The sequence below is a fragment of the Montipora foliosa genome, chromosome 6, assembly GCF_036669935.1.
Source record: "Montipora foliosa isolate CH-2021 chromosome 6, ASM3666993v2, whole genome shotgun sequence".
Lineage (NCBI taxonomy): Eukaryota > Metazoa > Cnidaria > Anthozoa > Scleractinia > Acroporidae > Montipora > Montipora foliosa.
The window spans coordinates 31493707-31506206 of NC_090874.1; positions in this window are offsets into that span (position 1 = coordinate 31493707).

The window sequence follows — 12500 nt, forward strand, 5'->3', positions numbered from 1 at the left end:
ATCCTAGCTCGGATCCTGGCTCGGATCCTGGCTCGGATCCTAGCTCGGATCCTGGCTCGGATCCTAGCTCGGATCCTGGCTCGGATCCTGGCTCGGATCCTGGCTCGGATCCTGGCTTTATACTTAGTTTATCTCGCTACAACACTGTATCACGTAACAGCAATGTTATGGTACCATATGAAACACCGATTATTTCCAAACAAGATGTGACTATCGAGTTTTAAACACATGAAGACAGATGAAGATGCGTGATAACATACACAGCATGACTACTAACGCCTTTGTCTTCATATATCTACATCATTCGTGATATACGACTGTTTCGAGAAAGGAGCATAAAAGCGTACGCATCAATGCCGAAAGGCATTATGGTAAACTGTCAGTTTGAGTCAACCAAAACATGGCGGCAATGCTATCGAAAACGTCACCTAGAAATACATGCTCCCGTTATGTTACTGACATTGAGATACGAGCGAGTTTCAAAATTCAGTCAAATGATCCAGGCCATGAATTAGTAACAAAGGGTTAGGATTCACAGAGAAAGCATGATTCTGACGACTTTTCTGAACCCTTTTCTTTTTGGACGTGTTTTGGTAGCGTGATGGCGGGAGAGAGCTTCAACATAAGTCTGCGCGTACTGCTACTTCATCAAAACTCTTTCATCCAAATAGCTCGCCACCGTAGGTCTTCACTGGACGATCGTGGCATCTTCGATTCTGGGCGTTCACCATAAGTTGAATGACCCCCATACTACCTTTCGGCATCGTCGCAAATGCCCCTACGCTTCTTTTGGACAACCTTTCTCGAAACAGCTGTATATACATCAAGATTCGAGCACTTCTTTCATTAGGACAAGAATACCGCTGGATTTAGAGAGTGAGGAGTCGTGTCTTGGAAATATGGCGGGAAACCGATCCGGACCGGCGAGTTCGTATCAAGCGAAGTGGCCGCGAACGACCTCGGACGTCTGAGAATCAGGCTAGCGAGTTCGCCACTTCCAAACGAAGAAGCTATTTTTTCCGAAAACAGAATTATCTACAAGTCGCGAGAACTACAACAACTTATCCACTCCTTGTACGCTCTGCTATGATCCTCACATTCAAGCATTTAACTCTGAGGAAATGTAAACTGTAAAAAGGATCTGACCTTGTTATTCTGGATATAAAGACTTGAGCGTGGTGATGGCGTCATCAAGCTAAGGCAGTCCACATTACAATAAAGAAAACTTAAAACCTGTTTAATTCATTTTCCTTGTTTTACATCACCTGCCTTGGCACATGTGTTGCGTAAGTGATGGGGCGCGACTGAAGCTGTCAATTATAGGTTTAAAATCTACATTGTTTATCGAAGTTAAATTTTTTCGAGACGTCCCAGTAGCATTTAATAGGCCGGGAAACAAGCAAGTTTTGAAGATTCTGCCGAAAGGCAGATGAATATTGCGCTTCAAGGTCGACAATTGATGATATGCTGGGCTTGAGTTAAAAGGTTTTTGCTCCGTGTTTTCGCAGTTTGAACATACCATGGGCTTCCGAGTTATGTAATTTCATGACACCCAAATTACCCAAAAAGAAACAATGCAATAACCACTTAAAACTGTATAACAACATAAAAGAAATGCAGCAAAAGGAAAGAGAAACATGGAAGGGCAAAAATCATCGGACAAGATTGAAACGGGTTGCATTTGGGTAATCCTGAAAAAAATTCGGACCGACGTTTTTCATAAGTTTAGGGCAAATCGCCTGGATAAAAGTTAGTTTCACTCAGAATCATCATGTGTGTGATGTAACGATAATTTTCTCAGTAAAGGAATTCCATATTACCATTTTCGAGTTTTAAGGTGGTTCAAACCAGTTACAACACTTGAGAGAAACATTCTTATTTGAAGAATTAACACTACAACACTTTATCATTTAAAAGCAATGTTGTGGTACCATATCAAACACCAATTATTACTGAAAATATTCTTTCATTTTTGTGGCGGAAGAATTTATAGTGGCAACAGGAAAGCCCTGCAAAAACACCTCATATTTTGGGTTTAGCTTCGGTGACCCCATGTTTTATTTCTGAAATGTAACCAGCATGCCTAAATGAAACGTTCTGCAAAGTTTAAAAATAGTATGTGGAGCGGATTCAGAGCCACCTTAAATAATTGAAAATTTAAGGTAGCTCTGAATCCGCTCCACAGGCTTTGCAGAGAGTTTCATCTTGGCCTGCTGATCACTTTTGTGCAATAAAAAATTGGGGTCACCGAGTTCGTTTTTCAGATATGAGCAACTAAAGCCAAAATAAAGGGTGTTTTTGCAAGGATCTCCTGTTGCCACGGTAAATTCACGTCACAAAAATGACTGCATCTTGTTACTGGGTTGCCATAGGCAATCCAGTTAGAAAATGCGTTGGGGTAATGCGTAGATTTCTGTGGTGCATACAGGAGAACATTTAAGTTTTAACCTGCAATGGCGTCGAAAGTCATTGTAACGCGAATGGCGTTTTAGTTCATCTTTAAACAAAATATACCCTTATGGAGCTCAAGAATGGAACGTCAATTGGGAAAACAAGACAGGCGGTGAAAAATGAATATCTGAAATCTCTAAAGCGACGAGTAATGGTCTTCGACAACAATTTCATTTTTCGCCGTTGGATATCAAGTGAGCTTTGTTTCTAATATTTTACTAACTTGGTATTATATACAACACTGAAATCAAGTGGCAATTCTTTTATGGATTTAACAAGCATTGAAGGAATCGAACGCACTGAATACATCACAGTGTTTACTGAAGTCGCATATAAGTTGTCTGGCAAGTTACATTCATTTTGTACTCAACTCTGCAAAGGAAAAAAAAAGGAAATGTAACAGTGAAAAATTGTTTGAATGAAAGCTGGTTGTGTCTTTTGTGCTTTATTATTTACGGTCAAGGTTCTTTCGAAAAGTGTTTGATGTGAACTGTCAGAAATTTATTTAATTGCATATGCCTTGTGACACCGATTGTGAGTCTCGTTTGCACGCACGCAATTGAAATAGGAAGGGTCTTTTGCCTCTAATAGAAAATATGTTGTTTGTTTCAATAAATTTTTCGCTGAAAAAGATTTTTGTGAGATTTCCACCTTTTGTGAAATTATCATGTTGTGTAATTTTCGAACAAATTTGCATACGTGTGTTGAAATGTGATACGGGAGGAATTTTGTGGTAGTGCACTGTAAGCAGCGCATAAGTCACAAAAATAAACAGGTCTGCTGGAAGCGTGCTTGAGTTTCAACCAAATAAGCCCCAAAATCGAGTAAATGTTTGACTTGCAGAAACAATGGTCAACCACAAGAGTTGGGCGATTGTGATCTTTGTGTTGAATTCGCACATTTCTTGTCAAACTTTATAACACTTGAAAGAAAAAGAAAACTAACAAAAACAAAAACCTGATGTCTTGCCATCATTTGACACAGATGCTTCACTGTTTCGCGAGTAAACACGCCGCGGTAACTTGATCACGGCGCCCTCTGAATTCGATGTCACTTTCGATTTTGCGATTTTCTTGTTCAGCCAAAAGTATAACAACAAAATTGAACGAAGCAAAAATCTCGCAAAATATTTTTCGCTGATGGTAACTTTTCATATTCTCGGTTAAACTTAATGTTGTTTTCATGTCGTTAATTAAGTTGCTGATGGCAAAATATTTTATTCTCGATCGACCATCCTGAAAACTTCCTTCTGCTCTTCCTAAAAACTGTGTATCAATATTCATTTACTTTTGCATCAATCTTTGTTTTGCATAAAGCAAGCTAACAAAATCTGTACCTTGCTTACTTCGCATTTTTGGGCGTTAAAATAAAATTTTCGGTCCTACTGTATGGTTCTGTTACAAATTGGTATATTTTTTAGGTCACCCATCCAGGTACTAACCCCACCAGATAGGGATTAACCACAGGGAACTTTTGTATTACAAAACTGTCAGATGCTCAGAGTGCACGCCTAAACGTGTGGTGAAAAGAAGTTGTGAGGGAACTTGCAAATGATCAACATGTCAGCCTAGAAGCCAATGTTTTTCGATTCCCTTTTATTTTCTTCAATCTTTCTGGGTTTAGTACTTTTTTTAGTAACTTTTTTTATCAGGGGGCTATTGACACGACAATGATATACAATACCAAAACAATATCGTGTACTATTAGAGCTACATATTGAACTTGAATATCCTGGAAGGCAAAACGCAGCTCAATTGACAATAGGCCACTTCGAAAAATAGCATAATACTCCTTGTTTGTCCCCCCATTTTTTGCATGAGCATTGTTCTTGTTGTCTCTTTGGACCATTGTAAGTCCCAAGAGAAACTGGAAACAATGCTTATGCAAAATTTGGGGGGACAGACAAAGATTATTATGGTATTTTCCAAAGTGGCCTATATGGAATAAAGCGTTGTGTTACTGCACTACCACATGTACGCGATGTGTGCCTATTTTTTCTCAAGATGACAGTAATTTTTTCTTTCTGACAAATGATTAATAGGCTGGTAGCCAAGTTTTCAACCTCAGAAAAAGATATGTTTAGTCGTTTCAACGTGTGAGGCAAGGGGCCTCTGCTGGCACGACTTCTGGGTGACCCCTTAAATGGTCTTACTGACCCCCGACTTGAAAAAAATTGACTGGAAGACTGCAGTTCAATACCACCCAACTCAGTCCCTTCTGAGTAACACGTACCACAGGCAACCTAGTGTACGCTCATCTAGCGTCTAGTTAAAAAATAATTGCTGTTTCACATGGTACCATAACGTTGCTGTTGTGTGATAAAGTGTGGTTGTGTCAATCCTTCTAATAACAAGGTCTATTGAAAGTGTTGAAAGTGGTTTCAGCCACCTAAAATAACGTAACATAGCCCGTTCATAATCTCTTATTTTGGAGGCTGTGGTAATAGCCAGCAAAAGGAAGAAGTATAAGAATGACATACAAGAACATAATAAAAGGAAGGAAAGACGGTAAAACCAACTTTGTTTATTTAATAAATTTCATTATTTGATTATTACTTTTACGTAAACTTGACCAAGTATAATAAACAAATTTCGATTATGATCATCAATTTACTTGATGTCTTCTTTCAAACGGTGATTTCCCCTTAGAAGACTTGATGATAATCATGATTCACAAGAACCGAGGCCTGGATTGTTCATAAGGTGGATAACGCTATCCACCGGCTAAACACAAGCAACACCAATTGAGTTATCCAGTAAGCTAGTAGTGATTTATCCAGTGGATAAGTTGTTGTAGTTCTCGCGACTTGTGGATAATTCTGGTTTCCGGTTTCCGGATTCTGGCTTTTAGTGCTGCCCGGAAAAAATGGCTTCTTCGTTTGGAAGCGACGAACTCGCCGGCCCGAGTCGGTTTCCCGCCATATTTCTACTCCCATTCACGAAGAGACACGACTCCTCACTCTTTTAATCCAGCGGTATTCTTGTCCTCATGTAAAAAGTGCTCAAACCTCGATGTCTATATCACGAATCTTGATGTATATATATCACGAATGATGTAGATATATAAAGACCTGGGCGTTAAAAGTCATTGTTATCACGCATCTTGATGTTTTTAAAACTCGATGGAAAGTATTACGAATCGTGATGTATACTTATCGGGAAACTCTCGAGAAGATAAAATTCGTATCCCCAAGCGGCCATGTAATAGCTGCGGTTTTACTAGCCATTTTTCGGCTTGGGTTAGTGGCTTTTTCAACGGGGAAGCAATTTTTTATGTATAACCGATCTGCCCAAAGGAAAATTGCCTCTGGGAAATTTCCATGGATACGTCAAGAAGAACAAAAGAATTGCCATGACAGTTCCAGATGTAAGTCTTATGGTTAATAAAACCCCAAGTGATTTTCCTGGCGAAACCAAAACTGAAACCTAACATTTTCAAATACGTTTAAATTCAATCCTCGTAGACGAGAAAACCGATTTGAAAACCACGACAACTCAACGTAATAGATCTGTGTAAATAAAGAAAACAAACAAGGCGAAACTAATCTCAACAGAAGCGAAACCTCTCTTTCCAAACGTGAATAAAATTAGCTCTTTACGGGATCTAAACTTCGAGATAAAATCTAGATTTAAAAAACAAGTAAAAGGCGTTGAAGTATGTTGAAAAGCGTAGTTCATCTTAGTAGTATCTCATCGGGTTAGCTATCCAGCAATCCTTGCGCAGTAGGTGAGAAAAAAGTCCTTAAGCGGTACCAAATCCTGTACCATTTTGTATTCCGAATGACATGTCCGCCTTAAAGCTCTCGTATGTTCCATGCAACACCGGCACGCTTGAGCGCGTGTTGGCCTTCGGAAATCTTGATTGACCATATTCTCCCGAATCGTGTAGAAACTCTGGGCATATTTTGCGTGGTGGTATGACTTTGCAACATGTAGTGAAAAACAAAATATCGCTTATGGCTATGGAATCGTCTCCTCCCTCGATATCTTGGAGGTAATCGTGCCAACGAGAGAAAACCAAGCTTTCAGTTACTACTTTGGTTGATCCCATCGGACTTGTCTTGACTGTGAACAAACTCTCCATAGTCTGTGACGTACGTTCTTTGGGCTCATTGCAAAATACTGGCCGAAAGGTTGCCGGATGCGCCTTGATACTCTTAAGCACTCCAAGTGCTGACAGACATTTTTGAAAGCTCTCAATAGCTGGCCAGGCTCGCCTAAGGACAAACCTGGTAGTTGACTCTACAATGGTAACAACGTCGCTCAGTACTCGAACTGGGATCAAAGCCCCTGCTAGAGCAAGAAGTTGCTTGTGGGGGTTGCGTGGCTTCCTCTGGTGTAGAAGAATCCAGAAGGGTTTGCAGGCCTGACCGTAGGTCCTCATCATATATATCTTCAAAGGGAACGACTACCTTGGATAGGTCGGTAACAATGGCTTCGAACATAACAGGTGACAGCAACTGTGGCCCTGGTCCTCCATGACATATGGACATTGCAAACATAACTCGTGCTGACCAATAATCATCTTTGTCGAGACATTTTGATAAAGGATAGAGACTTTAAATTCTCCCGTCCACAGAACAACTGGGAATCATGGATGTGCGAGAGGGTTAAAGTGAAAAACTCTCTCAGTGGTCCTTCCAAGTCAACAGCTCCTTCACTTACATTAGCTTAATCTGTAAATTTCATCGCTATTCTGTTGGCAGGAGAAAAGGATTTCCGAGACAAATATATTTATCATTTATTTGTTAAATTTAAAAACCATACTTCATCGCCTTACTTGCACTGTATGTAATCCTTTGCCATATTAAACAACAAATCGCCTGACCAATTGTTCGTCTAATGTGAATTCGAGACGGCCAGATACTGGAAAATTGGCCATGTTAAAGTGCCCCTGTGACAAAAACTTCAGATTTTGAAAATGTGTTTGCTTAACACCTTAGCGCCAACATTTTGAGCTTTGACTTTTATCCAAATGAAGGGCAGTTTACTTTGAGTGTAAGCTTTGGATTTCAATGTCCGCCATTACTTACGTTCAAGAGTGACCGATTGGACCTCAGATGGTTGGATCCACCATGTCCAAGGGAACGTGACGTCAAAGGCCCACTTGCTTAAAATTTCAGCGTGTGAATGCAGCTTGTTATATATGCAAACCGCGAGTTTAAAAGTCTGACAGCCCAAAACTCTTGTGCCGCATATTAATTCTGAGGCGTACACACCCATTGCATTCTTAAACTAGTGAGCCTTTGACGTCATTTTATCCTCTCAAGATCTTAAAGTTAGTAATGACCGTTAAATAGGAAAATTCCAGTTAAAATAGAAAAGCTTTGGTCGCTTATTGTTTAGTTAACATATGTTTGAAATCCAAGGAAAAATAAGATATTGATTTCTTGGTCACATTGGCACTTTAAATTCATAGTAGTAGGACAAATGAGTACGTTTGTACGCAAATGGAACTGGCAGTAGCGGATCTTGGAACGAATTAGCCTGCCAGCAGGCTCTCCGAGGGACTGGGGGAGACGCAGAGAGAGGGCCTGCGAGGCAGGAGCGAGGCTTCATTTTTCGCGTGCTTTCTGTGGCTCGACGGGGCTACATGGCCATACTACATCAACTAAAGTTGTTACAGCTAGTTGTTACAAAGTCAACGCTTTTCGTGTTCAGGTAGAAAACTTTTTGGAAAATGTTTTCTTTCTACATTATTCGCTGGTTTCAATCCAGTTTGACATATCATGATAGCTGTGGTCCACACTGGCGGCTACGGCTAAAATTCCAGTTAAAATAAAAAAGCTTTGGTCGCTTATTGTTTAGTTAACATATGTTTGAAATCCAAAGAAAAATAAGAATATTGATTTCTTGGTCACATTGGCACTTTAAATTCATACTAATAGGACAAATGAGTACGTTTGTACGCAAATGGAACTGGCAGTAGCGGATCTTGGAACGAATTAGTCTGCCAGCAGGCTCTCCGAGGGACTGGGGGAGACGCAGAGAGAGGGCTTGCTCGCAGCATAGGAGTGAATCTTCCTCCATTCTTGCTTAATTTTTCTGTTTCAGCTGTTCTAGTTTCTGCCTGCGTTAATCGTTGAGTTCTTCTATGAGTTCTGCAAGAATCTTCTGGAACAACTTTTCGTTTGAGCTCTTTTTTAACGCCATCCTTTCCGGAACAAGAGCCCAGGGTTTATCGCGATTTTTTACTCGCGCAAATGCCGTGAGTTCTTCTGACCACTACTTTTTTCATTTGACACTTTGCTTTGCTTTTATTCGTGGATTTCCAGGAAGGCACGCACGGCGCGCTGGTAACCCAGCAATGCAATAAATTTTGGTTTTATAGCTATGACCTCACGACCGTCCGTACGTACGTCCGTCCACCTCTCCATGTATGCCAATGTGACCAGTATCATGCTAGTTTACAGCATACATCTTCGATATTGGACATCCATGTTTTGATCATTTGACACCTGTCAAAATAAGGTATCCGCTGACCAGTATCACGTGACTATATCGCGGGCTCAAGCGTAGAGCACACCGAGGTCAGCTTTTTTAAGTTGACCGCTGACCAGGTATTGGTTTTCGATTGGATTGCAGGCTCAACCCAGGTTAACTCACCTAAACATAAGCGAGGCAGGAGCGAGGCTTCATTTTTCGCGCGCTTTCTGTGGCTCGACGCGGCTACATGGCCATACTACATCAACTATAGTTGTTACAGCTAGTTGTTACAAAGTCAACGCTTTTCGTGTTCAGGTAGAAAACGGTTTGGAAAATGTTTTCTTTCTGCATTATTCGCTGGTTTCAATCCAGTTTGACATATCATGATAGCTGTGGTACGCACGCAGTTATTCAAGTCAAGCATCGTAGGGATATAAAGTGTTTTTACTAAGACGACGGACTCTGTTTGCTCCTGGAAAGGCTTGCCTACCCTTGTAGCGGAGCACCATACTTAAGAAAATATGGTAACCCATTGATGCGAGAAATTTTGGTTTTATAACCATGACGTTATCGACCGTCTGTCCGTGCTTACGTCCACCCTCCATGTATGCCAATGTGACCAGTGTCATGCTACCATACATCTTTGATATTGGACATCCATGTTTTGATCAATTGACACCTGAAGTTGACCGCTGACCAGGTACTGGTTTTCGATTGGATTGCGGACTCAACCCAGGTTAACTCACCTAAGCATAAGCGAGGCTTCATTTTTCGTGCGCTTTCTGTCTCTCGACGCGGCTACATGGCCATGCTACGTCAACTTTAATATTTACACAGTCAACACTTTTTGTGTCCAGGTGGAAAACGGTTAGGAAAGTGTTTTCTTTCTGCATTTTTCGCTGGTTTCAATCCAGTTTGACATATCATATACCTGCCAACTCTCACGCCTGCGGGTTGAAAACTTCGATCTCACGCCGGCTCACGCTTGCGGGCCAATTTCTCACGCCTGATTGAAAAATGTGAGTTATTACCGTCTTGCTTGACACAATTTCCAAAAATACGTTAACTCAGATCCATGTAAGGAACGAAAACCATGTGTAAAATGAATAAATGACAATACCTTCCTCGCGATCTCTGATTTTTGAAGTGAAAAGCACCGGGAGCGAGCTCGCGTTTATACGCGTCCTAAGACTGGGACTGGGAAATGCGAGAGCTGTTTCCGCTTTTGTCACAGTATGCAAATTTGGTAAAAAAGACACCCTCAAGGTCATTAAGGTCGCTGATAAGGCGGGAAAATGTATGTGCTAACCCCGTGGTGCTAGCTTCCGAGTTTTCGTACATGATGTGACGTCTTCGTTCGCTTGCGGGAGCTGTCGAGTTTTACTTTTACGCACCGCAAATTTTGGAGAGTTAAATTGTATGGAAGTATAGCCACGTATAGTCGAGCTAAGGTGTCTTCTGTGAAAAATGTAGTTTACTATTTAAATTACGTCGAACGCATTCGTTCTGTGTCATTTCCTTTATGCAATTGTACCACTACATTACAAGAATATATTTCGTTAGCAGCTAGAATAAAGCTTTATAGCCGTTTCTGGGACCAACAACATCACAACTGCCTTAAAAAATGACCATGTCAGTCCAAAAACTTTCCGCTTTTAGAACTATAGCGCTGATGTTATCAACTGACGTCGGTCCTTGTGGCTAAGCGTTTTCTCGATAACTTCGCCTTCGGCAGACTTAGGACGTCTTCGGAAGACTTCGAACTTCTTCGGGAATCTTCGGAAATGATCGTGTCGTCTTCTTAAATCCCAGCACTCCCAGGATAAAAATCTCACGCCTATATTTCAGAAAGAGTTGGCAGGTATAATATCATGGTAGCTGTGGTCCACACTGGCGGCTACGCAGTTATTCAAGTCAAGCATCGGAGGGATATAAACTTGAACTGAGTGTTTATTTTTAATTTGCTTAGAGCTACTTTTTTCTCTGTATTGCAATTTTTGCCATATCTTTAGGATCTCTGATAAAGTTACATGATGCCTGGAGGACCTATGACTAGAACAGAAACGAAAGGAGAGCGAAAGAAAACGACAACGACAAAACAGAATACCAGGATATAACAGCTAATACTTGCTGCAAGAATTTACTCCACAAATTCTTTCCTTGGGCACTAAACCGTTTGCTATATTCAAAAAGTGGTTTAATCAGTTTGTCCTTTGTTCAGGAATGAAAATCGAATTTTTAGTGTCAACTGGAATTAAGTAACAATTATCTGTACTCTTTTGGACATAAAGGAAAAGTTGATTTGTTTGTTTGTTTTGCTCTAAAATGCGATCGTACAAGTGTTAATCGGCTTGCCCAACTGGTTTTCGAGGTGTCTTGACGACAAGAAAATTTTGCCCTAATGTTAGAAACACGTAATCGCAATAAGTTCTCGTAAAATTAGGGGGAAATTTCACTAGCTTGTGTTTTCAGAAGTTTGTTTAAAGCACCTACACGTTATTTAAGTGTTGGAGCGGATCTTGTTTGAAGTTCGTTCTGTCTTGGTTGCATTGCCGTGTTTTGCCGATTCTTGTTCCAAGCCAAGCAGGCGTGTTTCAATGAAATACATCAAAATGTGAATAATCTCGTTTTCAGAGATAAAGTGGAATAAAATACATTAGTAAAACTCTTCTTTGACCTTGAACTAAGTTTTTTTCATGGCTTCTAATTTTAATCCTATTCGCTGGCTATTGACAGTTGACTCTTAAATGGCCTTTTTCCTTTTCCATTCGCTCGCTGAGGGTGTGCTTGTTTTCTTTTAAAACTCATGCGGTCCGGCAAGAAAAATTCATTGACAAACTGGTGAATTCCAAAGTAAATTTCACTCGAAAGACCGATACCATAGTTAACGCTTTGTGATTCATGATTTTGTTTGTACTTTTCCTGCTCACTGCCAACGACATTCAGTTGAATCCTGGCCCTTTCTCTGATAGCATTAAAATATCATCATTTAATGCTAGAAGTATTGTGAACAAGCGACTTCAGCTGCAGACGCATGTTTCTCCAGTGAATCCTGATATCGTTGCCATTACAGAAACCTGGTTGCATAATGGTGTCAACGACGGCGAAATCTTCCCTGATTCATACATCGTTCATCGTAGAGACCGTGAGAGCAGAGGTGGTGGAGTCCTATTAGCAATCAAGTCGACCTTTCATTGTTTTCGTCGCTGTGATCTGGAGACCGAATGTGAGATATTGTGGTGCGAAATTCCTGTCCGTGGTTCTACTTCATATTTTTTTGGAGTATTTTACAGGCCCCCGAACAGCGATATCAAGTATCTTGAGGAACTATATAAATCATTGGAAAAAGTTCATTTATTATCTGTGAAGGTTAAAATTATCTTAACGGGTGACTTCAATTTCCCCGACATTGACTGGAATTTAACAGCTCCATTCCAGCCTAATTCTCTATCTGATTATTTCTGTGATACTATCATGAACTACTTTTGTCTCACACAATCTATTGATACGCCAACTCGCGGAGATGCGATACTCGACTTAGTTATCTCAAACTGTCCCGAAAATTTAATGGACATGGATGTTTGTGACAGCCTTGGATCATCGGATCACTATATTGTTTATTTT